Genomic DNA, 18,718 nt, shown 5'->3' on the forward strand with positions numbered 1-18,718 from the left:
TGTTAAATAGTTGGTAAAGGCATATATGCCACATTGTGTGTCCATTATTAATTTTTTTACTGTGTGTGTAGGACTCCTCCAAGTCCCTAGTTATTTGAGAGAACATATGGTTTTAGTGATAAATAAATATTAATGTTAATATAGCATTTCAGTGGTAAATTTTTTAATGCTAAGGTGTTTTTCTTATGTTCTTCACTATAGGTTTCTTAGAGCTTCCTTGAAAGTTGTGCCTGCATTGTGGCAGTCCCAAGATACATGACAAACAGAGGTCTCTGCTACGGCTCTGTCCACAGTACACCAGCATGCCATCATCGCTCTGTACTGCTATTTTTTAGGGGTACCATGGTGTCAAATCCTTACTGGTCAACTACAAATGAACCTATTCTATAGGTAAAGTTGACTATTTTGCACCATCAAGGACTTCTAGTCTTCATCCGAGGACCCTGCTATTCCCCTCTCTCCCCTATTTATTTAAATGAAATAGAAGAAGCCTGCTTATAATAGTCGAGAGCTGCTCATTTTACCCCCATATTAATATACTGTGGACATGCCACCACAAACATCAGCATAGCCACCCAAACTCTGAATTTCATCAAGAAAGTCTTGAGACTGTTTTTCGATGTACAGCAATCTATGGTACATTTACCAATTCTGGTATTTATGAACAAAAAGCAACATTTTGTTAAAGACCATCATGTCAACAACTTCTCCTATCCAAACTCTGAATTTCATGCTGAATATGTTGGGACTCCATTTCTATTAGATGTTTAGCACTTTCCTTCAATGAGAACTTCTTGGTCTGGGTAGTTGCTTGTATCGCATCTTCTTCAATGTCACAATCACTTGCAGCAACTCAAAGATGTACTAATACTAATGTATGGTTTGGGGGGAGCTGTTGCAGTGCCTTATATCTCTAAGCTTTAATTGCACTAGGTCTTATTTTGGGGGATGTCTTATTTTGGGGGAAACAGGGTAGTAAACCCCTTCCTTCACTGCTTAGCTCTGTAGATACAGTAGATGAGTAATGAAGGCGTCATTGAAGCATCACAAGGAGGTGCCAGGACTGAGAACTCTTTTGGACTCATCAGATTCACATCTAGTTAAGTATAAATGTTTGTTTTTTATTGTGCCCATGGACAGAGCACACATAGGCCAATATGGGAGACTAAGCCACAGGTAAGAACTTGAAATTGGTTTAGTGCCCCAAATCTACCTAACAAGTTCCCTTTGAATGGCCCAAAAAACTGCTTTAAATCTGGAAAAGTTACAAAGTAACTCAACATTGTGAATTAAGTTGAATTTAAATAAAATCCACACAATTGTCTATATCAATGTAAAAATCTTTAATATTTGAGTATTGATTACTAACTAGAGTACACATATCAGTGATGCTGAAGTGCATTTGTCCAAATACTGTTCTAGGAATTTGTTACATTTTAATAGGATTTTGCCTGTGTATTACAGAGAGTATTTTACTTCCAATGACAAATGTTCTCTCAGAACTTAATGATTGTCCATTGTGGACTCATAACAATAAAATTGCTTCCTGCACTACTGGTTTTACCAGATGAAAACTAACATAAAAAATAAAAGCTTATTTAATATTGGGGTTTTTTAGAAATGACAGAGAAGAGAATTACTGACTAAGAGTGTTTCTGGCTAGGGTGAACCAGGTTCATTGATTCAGCAGTGGGAATACCACTAGGAGTATTACTTACATGGGACCCTTCTATTGTCTGCTTCCGCCATTGCATGGATGGCTAATAGTAAGAATGGCCATTAGTTGTAGGCAACATTGGTTCAGCTATTTGTCTAGTTTGCAATGAGATAGACTTTCTAATGTATCCTATGATTTTATACACTTCTGGTGCCTCTTTAGAAGGTCTAGTCCCAGCCCTTTGTCAATAAGTCCTGCCATTTTCTGAAAAGTATCGAAACATCATGCACATGACCATGTCCCAATATAGGCAGATCTCCTGGCCCTGGCTCAGTGCTGTGAAACACGGTGTGCTGTGCATAATAGAAGTCAATGACAGCGATGATCTAGCTGACGTTTTTTGCTGCTGGCTCACGCCACCTTTTGGTGTAGTGTGTAGGCCATGTTTGGGTCAAGTTAAACAAAAATTCTGGCACCATAAGCATTGTCCAAATAACTTCTTTCCTCTCCTTTTTCATCTATCTCTCTGGATCTCTCTGCTGTGTCTGGCAATTTATCCATATGACTACTGCACAAAATACTTTTCTTAAAGAGGGCATATGAAAATAGTTTAAACTGATCCAGTGTGCTATGCTTAGCACATAAAAATATCTAACAGAACCCCTGGGCAAATGTGGTGCTGCGTCTGGAAAACAAAGCTGGTTCTTTTCTTTCAAAACATTCTACTGTAGGAGGAAAACCCTAAAACTGTGTAGTTGGCTTGTAGTCATTGCTAACTTTGAACCACACATGACAATGGCTGAAGGGATGAAGGTTTGAAAAGAAATGCCATAATTAGTACCTGTACTTTCCTTTACATAGTAGTCAGTGTAAACATATTTACTGTGCCTCCAGGGTCAATACTCCAAAGTAAATGAAAGGTTAAATTCATACCTGCCTTGGAGGCTCTGCCTATATTCTATCACCTTTGATGATAACAATCGCTCAATAAGCAGCACTATTACATCTGTTGAAATTATAGATATGTGACAAAACCCACAGATCCAGTACTACATTATGTTGTTTATCTGCTCTTATAATTAGAGAACTGAAATGGCTTTTCATGTATAAGATTTCTGAACATTGCTGGTCAGATCTTGTTTTAGCCCCACTTTGAAAGAATTGTATACTCTCCATTGTTAAGCTCTTTACTTATGGACAGGGGCGGACTGGAAATTTAAAGTGGCCCTGGAAAAAACTCTAAAAGTGGACCCATTCTGTCAGCAGGGTCAAAACAAGTAGGTGTGACCATGTGATGTGGGTGGAGATACCAAACTCCACACAAGTTGTTGATGGATGGTCTTAATAAACATGTACAGTGTAGAGAAACAGACTCATACTACCTCCCTTATACAGGAGTAAAGCTTCTTTTTTTTTTAAAAAACAACACAACTTAACACAATACCTTCTCGAATAAAAGAGAATGTAACTAATATAATACAGTCCTTCAGTTAAATAATATATTATAATATTGCCCCCTTTGTGCAAGAATATAACTACTATAATACTGCCCCCTATGTACAAGAATATAACTACTATAATACTGCCCCCTATGTACAAGAATATATTTACTATAATACTGCTCCCTATGTACAAGAATATAACTACTATAATACTGCCCCCTATGTACAAGAATATAACTACTATAATACTGCCCCCTATGTACAAGAATATAACTACTATAATACTGCCCCCTATGTACAAGAATATAACTACTATAATACTGCCCCCTATGTACAAGAATATAACTACTATAATACTGCCCCCTATGTACCAGAATATAGCTACTATTATACTGCCCCCTATGTACAAGAATATAGCTACTATAATAATGCTCCCTATGTATAAGAATATAACTACTATAATACTGCCCCCTATGTACAGGACTATAACTACTATAATACTGTCCCCTATGTACAAGAATATAACTACTATTATACTGCCCCCTATGTACAAGAATATGACTACTATAATACTGCCCCCTATGTACAAGAATATAACTACTAAAATACTGCCCCCTATGTACAAGAATATTACTATAATACTGCCCCCTATGTACAAGAATATGACTACTATAATACTGCCCCCTACATACAGGAATAAAACTATTATTATACTGCCACCTATGTATGAGAAAAGAACAACTATACTATTGCCCCCTATGTACAAGAAAATAACTACTATAATACTGCCCCTATGTAAAAGAATACAACTACTATAATACTGCCCCTATGTACAAGAATATAACAACTATAATACTGTCCCCTATGAATAAGAATATAACTACTATGATACTGACCCTATGTGCGAGAATATAACTACAATAATAATGCCCCCAGTATATAGCCAGCCAGTCCCTTGTATATAGCCAACCAGCTCCTGTATATAGCCAGCCAGCCCCCCATATAAAACCAGCCAGACCTCAGCATATAGCCAGCCAGCCCATGTATATAGCCAGCCAGCCAGTCCCCAGTTTATAGCCAGCACATAGAAATAATAAACTCTGTACTCACCTTTCCGACAACCCTACCTCACAGGTCCTCTTCTTGATCCATTCCGCCAGCAGCGACAGGTCTGTGTGCGGTGGTGATATACAGACTATGACATCATAGTCTGTGCACTGCTAGCGCGCATGGACCTGTCACTGCCACCAGGACTGGATCAAGAAGAGGACCTGCTGGGGGGGGGGGGGGCATTGGAAAGTTGAGAAGATGTAAACTAGACCCACACTGGCCCCAGACCAGTCAGCCCACAGGGATTTCCCCCGGTGGGTAACATGGCCAGTCCATCCCTGTCTATGAAAGACTGCAAGGTATGTCATGTAGATCAGGTCACGTCTGTCATAGGCAATTGTGCCTTCTGTTTAAGCAGTAAATAAATGAATATTGTCCAGATGGAAGCCAAAATGCTTCTCTTTTTTGCCTCTGTCTGGCAGTACAAATCCATAGATGTGTCCATGGCCTGTATGTTCTGAACTTTTCTAACATACAAATTGAATGTAATCAAGAATTGAAAAGTAAACCTCGCCTAAATAAGAATTTCAAATCACTTTTCAGGCAATATGAGAATTGCATCTATATCATTTGTTTTCCAGCTCTGGTTTATAGAATGTGCACATTATATTATGGTTTTGATGAAAAGAAAGCTCTAATGTCCTGCTATTGTTTTCAGATATAAAATCTCATAAAAGCCATCATTTTATTGTTGCTTCCCAGGAAGCATCAACCACTAAGTCAACCACATGTTAATCTCACTAATGAACCATCCAAATAGCGGGTCATTCTACAGAGACCTGTCTCCAGGAACTCTTAGATTAGCCACAACCAACTAATATGCCGCCAGGTTTCATTAGAACAGCTGTCACCTCTAACTAGTCATAAGTCACAATACAACAAAAATACATCAATATTTTCAAATGTCTTACCTTTTATTGGGTGGTATCTATGCTTTATTTCCACCATCGTAAAGTCAAGTCAAGCACATTTTCAGACATATTGATAACAACTATGTGCCTTTTTTCATTATTTTTTATTTACAAAACATATTCAGGGTGATGTGTGGTTGTTTTATTTTTAATAGGATTTTTAAGGTATGGGACAACTAGATGCCAATCCCTTTTTACGCCTAGGTGCAAAACACAGACAGATATAACAACTATGTGCCTTTTTCATTATTTTTCATTTACAAAAAATTTTCAGGGTGAGGTGTGATGGTTTTATTTTTAATAAGGTTTTAAGGTATGGGCCAACTAGACTGCAATCCATCCTTACGCCTAAGTGCAAACCAGACAAATGGGCAAAACAATACAAAAGGAAAAGAGAAACTGACAGAACTGGGTTACAAAAGATTGGGCAGCACGGTACAAAAGCACTAGACAGGAGAGAGGTAAGACTGACAAGCTAAAGTCAGGATAACAAAAAGCAAATATGTAAATTACACGGAAGGTGTGAAGCTGATAAGAAAACTTTGTTAACCAGCCTCTAAAGAAGGGCACTTTAGCACAATTATACAGTAATTATTTGCAATTGGTTCTATACATTTATTCACACACACACATAAAATTCCAGCAACTCCTTGTGAATAGATCCAACCTGCAGGGTAATATGAAGAGTCTTCAAACAAACCTTGCCATCCCTTAAAGGGGTATTCCCACAAAGACAAGATACTTAAATTTACAAATGAACACATTCTTTAATTCACTGTTATTATCAAAAATACAGAATTTCACAGATATAATTCCAACCTGTTTCTATCAGTCCTGATTTAATCAATTTTGGTTGCCTAGAGATCTGACCAAAATCTTCTGACTATGGTCGGGTAGGACAGATTCTTCTCATGAATAGCTTCTCTCGTCTGCATGATGCAGCGTGTAAAGACTTACTCTACAAACTACAGATATAATCTTTATAGCGGGGAAGGAGGTATAGCAGTGTTGACTATGTGTGTTATAGCTGAGATGTAGCAGAGCTACAGTGTTTCATTGTGTTTTATATCCATCTAATGGATCTCATCATCTATCATATCTAATGGTCTCATCTCTCTTTTTCTGTGTCAGATATTAGTTGAATTCCCTGAAAGTAGAGCTCTTACTCCCCGACCCCAGTCAAAAGACAAACCAATTCCCTACACTGTACTGAAGAGATGCAACCACTTCAAAACAGTGCTGTCTACAGTTGGGAATCTGTTCCTTCTGGTATAAATATACGGGTTTGAGTTTAATCCCATCTCATGTAATTAGGCTTCTTGAAAGTCATACTTGATGGTAATAGGGCTGCCTTCCAGGGTAGCAAAAGAGCTGTGGTTTTCCTTGGCCAATCCTGGGAAACCTATTTGCATATTTCCCAGTATACCTGGTACAAACAGACATTTATGTTCCCTAAAACGTCTCTCTAACCTCAGTGCCAATGACAAAGCTTTCTCCAAATTCTTTGGCTCATGGTGACCCTCTAATAATCCTAGACTAAACTGGTACCTAAGCGCACGGTCATTCCAGCCTACGGGAACACACCATCTCCTGAATTCAGTGCCGTAATCTTCCAGCGGGTGTTTCCCTAGGTATTAAGCTGTTAACTGACCTTCAGCATACTCAACCTTTTCAGGTCATACAGTAGCCATAATGATGAAAAAAATAATCAACAGAAGACAACTCTGGAGCATCTGAGGGCAAAGAAAAAGTCTACTCATGAGGACTTCCACAAAGGAGAGATATAATTACTTTTACCTCAGTGTGGTAAAGATATAAATACATATATAAAACAATGTAGCATATATAATCAGTAGTAATAATGAATCTTTCAATAAATAATAGATATTGTTCGTGTAATAAAACGTTATACAATTTACCAATATACTTTCTGTACCAATTCCTTATGGTTTTCTAGATCTCTGTTTGTTGTCCTTCTATAGCAAGCTTCTATGTTTACTTCCAGTGGATAGAAATGTGTCCATGGTCATGTGGTGGACACGCAGGTGCAATAGCCTTTAGTATCACAGCGAGTAATCGAAGCCATATGATACTAACAGCCCCTGCACCTGCGTGTCCATCATATGACTACGGACAGATTTATATCCACTGGAAGTAACATAGAAGCTTTCTGTAGAAGGACAGCTAACCAAGATCTAGAAAACCATGAGGAATTGATACAGAAAGTATATTGGGAAATTGCGTAACTATTTCTTACACAAACAATATCAATTATTTTCTGAAAGTGGACAACCCCTATACCTTGCATACTTACAGTTTTACTCTCTCATTTAAGTGATTGCAACCTCTAAAACCCCAAGCAGTTCTGCCTCAAAATCATAAAGTTCTGTATGTATGTACCTGTATAAATTCCATGTGACATACACAATCTATGAGCTCAATTTAAGGCCCATTGAAAACTATAGTGGTGTTTGGAGAATGACACATATGATACCACAATGCGCACATTTATTAACAGCCCGATTCACGTTTTGCCGTATTTTTTCCGTTTTGCGCCGAATTCCGCTGGGATTTTGGCACACGCGATCAGATTTCGGCGCATTCGCGCCGGGTTGCATGCAACAGAAATCGGGGGCCGCGGACGTCGGAAAACCCGTCCGATTCGGAAAAACCGCCATATTTTGAAAAAAAAATTGGTCACACGCGCCATACTTACATGCACAAGGAAGAGATCAGTGAAGCGACACCTGGTGGATATCGGGCGCAGGACCTTCATGAATTGCCGGAAGACCCAAACGCTCGTCAGAGAAGCCGCCGCTGGAACGCAAATGGACCGGATAAGTAAATGTGCCCCATTGCCTTTGGATTCAAGGCTGCAAAACAAGTCTGCAAGTTTGATTCTTGTAGAGAAAAATAGATCATCAAACTTTTATCTTCTATATTCTAATTGCCATAATTGCTCATTTCCTAGCTTAAAATCCAGCGATTGTCAACCATAATGTCGATGTAACTGAGTTAGTGCTAATGATTTCCCTTTTCCAGGCTAACAATGATAATGAAGAACGAGCTACGTGAGTGCTGCTTATGTTAGAGGCTTAAAAGATTGAAGATGGGAGACCTACACCAGTGGCAGATATCTCAGGGGTAATCCAGTCATCTAATTAGAGCTAATTAACCTAAACTATTTGTTTCAATACTTCCTCCAAATGTATTAATTCATTCTTTCAACAAAGGCAATGTGCTGAGATGCAAGAAGATTTCAGTGCAGAAGAAGGTGTCGGCATGACTGGAGGCAAACAGATGTACCTGAAACATGTCACACTTCAGCAGTGATTTATAATGTACATACAAATTATTTTACTTCAATTATTTGAAAGGTTAATTCACTCCCAACATTCTCATGTTCATATGAGGGGGTAGATGTAATGTGTAGAATCCCTTCTCCTGGCTGCTCCATTCTCTGGCTGCCTTGATTGAATGGCACCACACCTGTCTCCTGCAGCTCTGCTCCAGTACTCACTATTCCTACGGCCTGGGCAGCTCTTCTTCATCTTCATGCCGCAGGCCCGCGACAGCTCCGGCATGAAGATGAAGAGATGCTGCCCGGGCCATCGCAATGGTGAGTAGTCAGGTTTACAAAAAAGATAAACTGAGTATAAGCCGAGTGGGGATTTTTCAGCACAAATATTGTGCTAAAAAACTCTGCTTATACTCGAGTATATAAGATAATACTGACCCCAGAGAAGACTTAAAATACAGTGTAGAAACCAGACAATAATAATATTTGAGACCCCTACAGCAGATATATCATAGTGGAGACCCCACATATGATACTGAAGAGCAGACCTATAATAGGGGAGATCTCCAGAGAAACTGTTAATAGTGGAGCAGACCTTTAATAATGGAGACCACCAGTGCAGAAAATAATATTATAGATCCCTGGAGCAGACACAGTTCTGACTACAATACAGGAGACCTCCAGGTCAGACAAAAATAAAAGTAGTCGCCTCTCCTGGCAACTTCCAACAGTTCCATATTTCCTAGTCTTCTCTAGAGGAGCATGTGGAGATGAAGGAGCACAATAAATCGCAAAGTTTTAACTCTAACTTCTCTCAACTCCTTAATGGCTAGACCTGTACACGCTAGCCCTTAATGACAAAGCATTTTTTTAGAGGGCAAAATATTTGAGTCAACACAAATGTTTGCCATATTTTTTTATGACCCATGAAGCTGCAAAATAATTTTATTATTTAATTATAATTTTTCCACTTTCAAGTGTGATCCATGTCTTTTCATTCAAGTAAGACATTTGTACAAATGTCATTTATCAAAAAGCAGTCTTTTTTTCTACAGGAACAAAAAGAGTTTACAGGATCAGACCACAACAATATCTCTGGTATCAGGGGTTTTGGGTTATAGAGTAAACTCCTTCAGTGTATGAAGAATAGCAGTGCTGTTTACAGCCAACGGTTTTCAAAATGAGAATATGCAAAAAAGCCTCCAATGCTTCACATGAATGATTGAAGTTGAGTTTTTTCACCCTATACTTGTTTTGCTTGTTTCTCTTTTGTGGTTGAATTTGTAGCAGCAATTTTGTCTTTGACTGGTTCTCTGATTGTGTACCTTCAGAAAAGCTATTATCTGAGGGATACTGTGCAGTGTTCTGGATGACAGAAGATGACAAATGCATTGTTGCTACTGTATAGTATAGTACCGCAATAATTACATGCCCGATGACAGGACAGTTTATTACTAAACAGTTATTACTGTGGGTAGCTACAGCTGCTAAGATGCTATTGAATGCATGTTCAGTGGAATATCATACATTTGTTTATTTGTAATCATCTAACCCCAGACATAAACTAACTTCAAAAATCACTCTGTACACTGTGTAACATTGAGTTATGTTTGTAGAGCATTTTGGGAAATAATTACTGATAGATAAATATATATATATATATAAATAAATATAAATATATAACAGCAATAAATATATTGCACTCACAAATATACCACTGAAAACAATATTTACCAGCAATGAGAAAACTGCAGACATAAATATATACACCAGGTACAGAAAGTGTTCATAACACTTTTTTCTCTTTGTTTCATTGTAGCCAATTGGTAGTATCAATAAAGTTCTTTTTTTTGCTCATTAATGTGCAATCTGTGGCCCATCTTGACAGAAAAAAACTGAAATGTAGATATTTATTAAACAAGAAATATCACATATGGAGTCGGGGACGTAGCGGTAGGTCAGCGCTGCGAGCGCCACCCAGCTTCCCAGCCTCACTCTCTCTTTCACTGTTGTCTTCTACTCATTGAGGCTCGGCATTGGAGGAGAGAGTAAAGCGCGCACATGTGAGAACTCTGGATGTTTGATATGTGGTGTAGTAGTGTATCATAGAAAAATAATGTACACAGGTTGGGGTCCGCAACATTTTCCAGTCAGCTGCTGAAATTCCTAGTGACAACCCTGCACACATTTATCTTGCATGATACATATGACAATTTGTAGCGTTCTGTTCTCCATGTTAGGATTATGCTCACTTCTCCCACAATGCAGCCTCCACTCCCTCTAGAAACCATAAGCCCTTACTCTTCCCTTTTGCATTTGTTTTGGCCCTTCCATCAAGGGTGTTTTCATACATATCATACTTTTGCTAGTTATTAGGACAGATGGATGCGGTTTCTTTCCTGCAAAATATTTCTTCTTCCTCACATTATTGCTGTTTGTAATCTTGTCCTGTACTGATCATTACACGCTCATTGCTCGTTCTGTTCTACTCTGTTCTTACTTTTCAAAAAAGAATAATCTTTGATAAAAAAAAGCAGCTTTCTGAAATGAAATCACTAAGCTTTTTATGTAACTTGCTGACATGGTAGGTCCTTTCATAGATGCCTACTGCTTCCTTCCTGTATATTGTACTCATTTGCTGTAATAGCATAGACTTGCACTTTTGTGAGACTAATGACTTTTGCTGTATGAATATAATGTTCAAACCACATATGACTAATTTATGTACATTACAATGGTATTATACCACATGAATTACTAAGTCTGAATTCATATTTTGCTTCACGTTTTGATTTACGTTACACGTGTAGATGACTCTATAGGAATACATACCTAATGTTGAATGTAACTAAGATTCCTTCATTTTCTCAGTGGACTAGCTTTACATGTCTAGTCAAATTCCTGTGATAGCATTCCATATGAATAGCGTTTATTCATATAGTCTTCTATAAACAAGACAGCTTCCTTTATGCTTCAATGGAATTGTACAAGTGGAGACTACTGTGCAGATCTAGTCAATACAGTAACTCTAGCATGGCAATTACATTCATGTTACTTTTATATACATGGACATGGTCTCCCACCATGCCAGGCTCCCACCATGGGCTCATTCCTGGGCTCTTGTCAATTACCATATATACTTCAATATAAGCCGAGGTTTTCAGCACAAAAATGTGCTGAAAAAATGTAACTTGGCTTATGATCGAGTCTATTAAAAAAATAAATGATGTACTTACCTTTCCAACTTCCCACGCAGGTCCTTTTTTTTTCCTCTGGTGCTCCGGCTCCGCCTCAAGCTCCCTGCGCGCTGCCGGCACACACACTATGATGTCAGCCACTTGCTGATATCATAGTGTGTGTGATGGTGCCGCACACACTATGATGTTAGCAAGCAGCTGGCGTCTTAGTGTGTGCACCTGCAGCGTGCAGGGAGCTGGAAACAGGACAAGAGTACAGGTAGAGCACGCCGCCCGCGGTGGCAGCCGAGGTCGAGTTACCTTAACGGAAGACAGTCTCATGGTTGGGTCCAGGTACAGGGTCAGGAAAGGCGGCAGAGAGGCAGAGTCAAGTCCAATCCTGGGTCAGCAACGGGAGGTCCAGGCAGATGGGAACGGGAACACAGGCACACGGGACACAGGAACACAGAAACACGGAGGAAGTATGGTAACACAGGACTCAGGAGCAGGAACACACAGGAACGCAAGAACACACAGGAACGCAGGAACACACAGGAATGCAGGAGCACACACAGGTATATTGCTGGTGCACTGGCCCTTTAAATCTTTGGCAGCTGGCGTGCGCGCCCTTGGATGCGGGGACGCATGCGCACCGCAGTCGAGAGGATAGCAGGAACTGGGACATGTGGGTCTGGCGCAGGGACTGCAGCGGGGGCACACGGAGGGTCATGGGTGCGCCCGCAATCCGAGACAGGGATCGTGGGAGCACCCGTGACACTGGCTATATACTGGGAGACATGGGCTTGCTGGCTATATATTGGGGGGCAATGAGCTGAATAGATATATACTGGATGGAGGCTGTGACCAATGCGTTTCCCACCCTAGGCTTATACTCAAGTCAATGGGTTTTAAAAGTTTTCTGTCTTAAAATTGGTTACCTCGGCTTATACTCGGGTATATATGGTAAGCAATGCATGTCCATATATATCTTAAACATTGTAGTGCATGTGAGTATACACTCACCAGCCACTTTATTAGGTACACCATGCTAGTAACGGGTTGGACCCCCTTTTGCCTTCAGAACTGCCTCAATTCTTCATGGCATAGATTCAACAAGGTGCTGGAAGCATTCCTCAGAGATTTTGGTCCATATTGACATAAGGGCATCACACAGTTGCCGCAGATTTGTCGGCTGCACATCCATGATGCGAATCTCCCGTTCCACCACATCCCAAAGATGCTCTATTGGATTGAGATCTGGTGACTGTGGAGGCCATTTGAGCACAGTGAACTCATTGTCATGTTCAAGAAACCAGTCTGAGATGATTCCAGCTTTATGACATGGCGCATTATCCTGCTGAAAGTAGCCATCAGATGTTGGGTACATTGTGGTCATAAAGGGATGGACATGGTCAGCAACAATACTCAGGTAGGCTGTGGCGTTGCAACGATGCTCAATTGGTACCAACGGGCCCAAAGAGTGCCAAGAAAATATTCCTCACACCATGACACCACCACCACCAGCCTGAACCGTTAATACAAGGCAGGATGGATCCATGCTTTCATGTTGTTGACGCCAAATTCTGACCCTACCATCCGAATGTCGCAGCAGAAATCGAGACTCATCAGACCAGGCAATGTTTTTCCAATGTTCTACTGTGCAATTTCGATGAGCTTGTGCAAATTGTAGCCTCAGTTTCCTGTTCTTAGCTGAAAGGAGTGGCACCTGGTGTGGTCTTCTGCTGCTGTAGCCCATCTGCCTCAAAGTTCGACGTACTGTGCGTTCAGAGATGCTCTTCTGCCTACCTTGGTTTTAACGGTTGGCGATTCTATCAGCTCGAAAGAGTCTGCCCATTCTCCTCTGACCTCTGGCATCAACAAGGTATTTCCACCCACAGAACTGCTGCTCACTGGATGTTTTCTCTTTTTCGGACCATTCTCTGTAAACCCTAGAGATGGTTGTGGGTGAAAATCCCAGTAGATCAACAGTTTCTGAAATACTCAGACCAGCCCTTCTGGCACCAACCACCATGCCACGTTCAAAGGCACTCAAATTACCTTTCTTCCCCATACTGATGCTCGGTTTGAACTGCAGGAGGTTGTCTTGACCATGTCTACATGCCTAAATGCACTGATTTGCCACCATGTGATTGGCTGATTAGAAATTAAGTGTTAACGAGCAGTTGGACAGGTGTACCTAATAAAGTGGCCGGTGAGTGTATATGCATGTATGCATTGCTTTAGGATACTGTACCTTCCTAGCTCATGACCTGTACCTCACCTGTTTGATTGACTAGGGAATGCAACAGAACTAGTTTTTAGTTAAAAATGCAATATAGTGTAGATATGTATCTGCACATATGAATGTATATGAAAACCTTACATAAAACATGTAAACAAGAGAATGGGGGACCATCATCCTGCACTGAAGAATTCCACAGATTCTTTCAGACCAGCATGGCCTACAATTCCTCAGTCTGAGAAGTATACTATATTAAACTTTACCCTTAAGCTGAAAATAATACTCCTGCTGAACAATGTTGTTTTATAGAAAGGTTCAGATTGTTAGTATAACATAAATTGAGTATAACAAAATGCTCCATTTTCAAAAATAATGCACTCAGCATAATACAGATTTCTCCTTTTTTACTGCAGACTTGCTGTGGAATTCACCCTATTCATTATCACAAAACGTGATAGAGATATTTTGATTTGGGTAAGCCCCAAGCATAGCGCTGTTGCAATAATTTCTGTGGTTAACAAATCTATACAATTCATTGAGGTGGTTTCTACAGTATAAGCCGACCCCAGTATAAGCCAAGGTACCTCATTTTAACTCAAAAACTCAGAAAACCTATTGACTCGAGTATAAGCCTGGCAGGTGGGGATGCATTGGTCACAGTCTCCTAGTTTATAGCCAGCTAGAACATGCCCCCCAGTATATAGCTAGAAGCCCCCCAGTATATAGTCAGTCCCTGCCCCTAATATATAGCCAGAAGCCCATGTCCCCTAGTATATAGACAGCATCCCCCTAGCATATAGCCAGTACCTGCCCCCTAATATATAGCCAGTGCCTGTCCCTTGTATATAGCCAGCAGCCCCCTAGTATATAGTCAGTGCCTCTCCCCTTAGTATATAGCCAGTGCCTGCCTCCTTAGTATATAGCCAGAGTCTGCCTCCTTATTACATAGACAGTGCCTGCTCCCTTAGTACATAGCCAGTACCTGACCCTTGTGCATAGCCAGTGCCTGCCCCCTTAGTATGTAGCCAGCGACTTGCCCTTCAGTATTTAGCCAGCACCTGTCCCTTTGTATGTAGCCAACAGCCACCTATCCCCAACCTATTAAAAAACAAAACTCTGTACTCACCTTTAAGATGCCTCCCAGAGGTCCCCGCGTTTTGCCGTTGCATATACCATTAGCCACTTGCTGACATCACAGTGTGTACCGATGGTGGTGCACACATTATGATGTTGGCAAGTGGCAGATCTGTATTGGGGGCCTGTAGCTATATACTGGAAGCTGGAGCTATACTGGGGGCCTGGAGCTAAACACTAGGGGCCTGGAGCGATATATCCTGGGGGTCTGGAGCTATATACTAAGGAGCTGGAGTGTGGGACTATACACCCAGGCACCAAAGATTGATAACAAAAGAGTTTGCATTTTTAAGACCATTTCAGCGCTAGACACAGGCAGAATGCAATTACAGTATGAGGCGCATCAAGAAGAAGTTCTGTGTTAGTTACCAATTGTTGCAAAGATGGCCGGTAGAAACAAAAGTTGAAAGAATGTTGCCACAGCTGTGCATATTACTGAGGATGCTGCATTACCGCAGATGGACCATGAGGAGGTGAGAGGAGCTATCGTTGTAGGCGAGGGGGAGTACTGCCCAGACAAGGAGCCAGTCACCAGTGGTCAGTCCCACATTTGACCGCTACTGCCCGCCCAGTCACATGGTTTGATGGGTTTGACAGCCATCTTGCCATGCTGCATATAAAACCCACATGAGCAAGCAGAGGCTGCAGAAAGAAGCAAGTTAGTGGAAGCAGAGGCTGCAGAACGACACAAGCGGAAGCAGAGGTGGCAGAATGGAGGGAGCAAGCAAAACTGGATTGTGAACACCAGCTGCAGATGATCCAGCTACAACAGTGTGCTCCAGCTAGTCCAGTATTGCTGGAAAACCATGGGAGGAGCTGAAGGAGCTAATTTCCATCGATCAGTTTTTGTGGAATTGCCCGGAGGAATTACAGCAGCACCTTCGTGACCGGAAGCCAATGGAGGCTTTGGAAATATCTGGTCTGGCGGATGAGTACAACAACAACTGGACTGTGGAGGTCAAGAAACCTGCCAGCTGGACAGAGGGTAAGACCAACACCATACCTGCTATCCCTGCCCCTAAGCCTAAGGGGACATCTGTCCATGTTCCAGTCTTTACGTCAGTGGGTGAACCCCATTTATTTCATCTGTGCAGACAACCAGGACACTTCAAGGCCATGTGTCCACGGCACCAGAAGGTTCCGATACTGTCCCTGAAACCATCCCCTGTTTTCTGTGTGGGTGGGGTGGTGGGAGGCCCTATGATAACTTGCAGCCCGTCAACATAGGCCAAACCATGGCTGGGTTGACCCTTATATGGCCTGATCTGGTGTCCCCACAGCATTTGCTACCAGGAACCTCACTGTTTCCGTAAATGGAGAAATTGAACTGGCACTGCCCATTGCCAAGGTGTATTTAGACTGGGGTGCAAGGAAGGGGAGTGAGGGTGGTGGGGTATCATCTGTTATCCCTTTTAGTGTCCTGCTGGGAACAGATTTGGGGTGGCTAGTGTCACAGTATGTGTCTCCATAATCATCAGGGACTGATCCCTCAGACAGAAATATGCATCCTGCCTCTTTAATTAACACTGTTTATGATGATAATTCCCACTTTCCCCCAGGGAGAGGGGACCATTAAAGAAAAGGAGCGGGCTACTATAAGGGCCATAGTCATCCTCTGGATACATGTTTTCCTCTGAGCTATCCAGTGTAGTGGGCTAAAAGCGGCAGGGGGAGGGCTTGCACGTGAGGATGGGAAAGTACCTTGAGTGGTGAAGCTCCCAGGTTTGACTGTCTGTCTCTTCTATTCTCACCAAGTTGAGTTAAAAGGTCCAGGTATAAAGGTTTGCAAGTGAGGTTGGAAAAGTGACAGGAGAAGTAGGTCTCCTAGGTAAGGACTCACTGCAGGGAACATCCCCAACTGAGCTGTCACAGGACGGGGTTGTTTTGTCTGCCTTGGTGACTGGGTCAAGAGCTGAGAGGAAGCAGACACTACCTGTGGTCACGGTGACCACAGTGACACGCAGTCGTAGTGTCGAGGCCCATCGGGGGTCCACTAACTTCCTTCTTTCCGAACAAGCGGCTGCCAACGATCACCTGAAAGTTCAGGAGGAACGGCTGTAGAGTTTCCCTTGGACTCAGACTCCAAGAAGGTCTGGGACCAGGGACGGCTGTTACACTGGAGGTGTGGCCCAGGCACCCACAGATAATGGTACCCTGTAGAACAATAGTAACCACACACCATTAAAATTTGGTGGTGCTCAATCTGGGATTTTCAGTCTGTCTTAATCCATACAGAGAACATGGCACATACCGAAATATTTTTATAATTTTATTTTAAAGAGTATATCATATAGCATAGCCTTCACCGAAATATATGGATACCAGAAAAATATATATTTTTTACAGATCGGAGGTAGTTTACGATGTTTCGGTCATCACAACCTTTATCAAGTATGATCTGGTCTGAAAAAATCAAAGAATATACAGTCAAAAAATAGGCATCAGTGTAGAAATAATCAAGTAGAAATTACGTGAATAATATATACAATATTTACAACAGGTCTAGATTAATCATATGAAAATAGTAAGTGTATATGAAAAAACATAGAGGGTTCTGCATGTCAGACTATGGAAAAGAGGAGGCACTAACATTGTAGTGGTACATAGAACCAAGAGAATATGTAGTCATAGCTAAGGAGGTCATGTAATAAAGAGGCTATTTAATCACGAGGTTATGAAATCATGAGGTGTCTCCATGGTTAGGTAAATGAGAATCAGGTAGCCAGTAAAGAGTACATAAGGGAGGCAGCAGTATTGGAATTTCGCGAGCTTCTACACTTCGATGATCTATGCGATCTCTAGAGGATCAATAATCCAGGAGATCCAACATTTTCTTTCTATTCCACACCCTGTGGTACGCATACCAGAATAGATTATTTGTTTGGAACTATACAAATCCTTTGGCTCATGCGCAAATCTACCCTTGGCCCTCTCATGATGGCACACTTATAGTGGAAAAGGGATTAAACAAAATACTTATTAAGAAACCAACATTGGCCTCGGGTATCACAGAAATTTTCAGTCTAATGCAAATACTGTTACTTTGCCAGCACTGCTACTTTGGACAACCCACAAAATGATGGTTCGAGGGCAATGCATATGCCCACTGCAATGAAAAAAAGGGAGGTGTAGCAAGAAACTCTGTAACGCTCTAAACTTACTACATTACAGAAAGCATTGGCCGCCTCTGCCGCTAAAACCATCCTTAAACAAATAGTGGAGACAAGGGCCAAACTTAAGGAATTAGCAATGGTTTGCACGGAAAAGTTACTACTATAATCAAAACTAAAATATTATGACAAGGGGAATAAGGCCACCCAATTAGAGGGATGACTCCACCAAAACTCAGGCCTACTCCTTCAAGCGTCCAGATGGTACACTGACTTAGGGCCCTCGGGAGATGTCAAATATTTTTCAATGACTATTATGCCAAACTATATCATCTACCTAACACACTACCATTAGACCAAGCAGCTAGAGAAACCTAGATACCTTCCTGCAGGAGTGTAATCTCCCATGTCTACCTGACAATGCCCCATAGAGGCTGAAGAGATAGCTGAAACCCTGAAAGCACTCCCCAGATGGATTAACATATCTATATACCGATCCATCTTGCTTCCTCACCTTCCTCCGCCTTTTTTTGCATGTTGTCACGGCCGTACCCGCGATCCTCGGTACGGATCATGGGTACACCCATGCCCTCCTGTGTGGCGCAGTGTCCCCGTTCCCCCGGCTCAATCTTACTTCT

The sequence above is a fragment of the Engystomops pustulosus genome, chromosome 5 (assembly GCF_040894005.1).
Source record: "Engystomops pustulosus chromosome 5, aEngPut4.maternal, whole genome shotgun sequence".
NCBI lineage: Eukaryota > Metazoa > Chordata > Amphibia > Anura > Leptodactylidae > Engystomops > Engystomops pustulosus.